Source organism: Octodon degus, unplaced genomic scaffold, assembly GCF_000260255.1.
Source record: "Octodon degus isolate 3935 unplaced genomic scaffold, OctDeg1.0 scaffold00079, whole genome shotgun sequence".
NCBI lineage: Eukaryota > Metazoa > Chordata > Mammalia > Rodentia > Octodontidae > Octodon > Octodon degus.
In genome coordinates this window covers 4,153,512-4,154,103 of record NW_004524655.1, presented here as the reverse complement: position 1 = coordinate 4,154,103, position 592 = coordinate 4,153,512, and the positions used below count along the sequence as shown (strand labels likewise).

Below are 592 nucleotides of genomic sequence, written 5' to 3'. Positions count from 1 at the left end.
ACCTTGTGCTTGTAGGCAGGTACTTAAGCCACTGAGCTCTCTCCCTAGCTCATTTATTTAAAAAATAAGGCTATACTACAACAAAGTGTCTGAAATCATTATACTGTACCTTTGTTTATTTAAACTGTTTATTTTCTATTTAAAAATATAATCAAAAGGAAAGATTAAAATGGAGCCTTACACTTCCATAGGAATGGTTATACCAACCACAGAATAAGAGTCCAATTTCTTTTGGACTCTTTTAACTATTCTCAGTTTTAGTTTAGCAGGATGCAAGAGCTGTCCAATAAATACAATAACCCATTTTACACTTTCTTTACCACTTGAATGCTATACAGTAACGCCATTGTAATCCCAGAGACTACCTTGCTATCTAAATTGGTTTAATGTGTAAACCAACAAGAGTAAGCAGCCTTCCCTTTGCCTGGATTCGTGTTAACTGGTTTCAGGAGAATAGGAGAATAAATGAATACAAACTCTTGCTTTGCTTTTTTTATACAATTGTAGCTAAAGAGGCTTTGTGCTGTAATTTTTCCACAATCTTTATTTCCACCCTCCCCTTGAAAAAGAAGACAAGAACATGAAAGGAGCA

General features: G+C 34.6%; 1 protein-coding gene across 1 annotated transcript in view; it reads left to right on the top strand.

Annotated features, from left to right (window-relative positions):
• Taok3 (TAO kinase 3) overlaps nucleotides 1-592 on the top strand; it is a 218,409-nt gene that overhangs the window by 4,077 nt on the left and 213,740 nt on the right. The window lies entirely within an intron of this gene.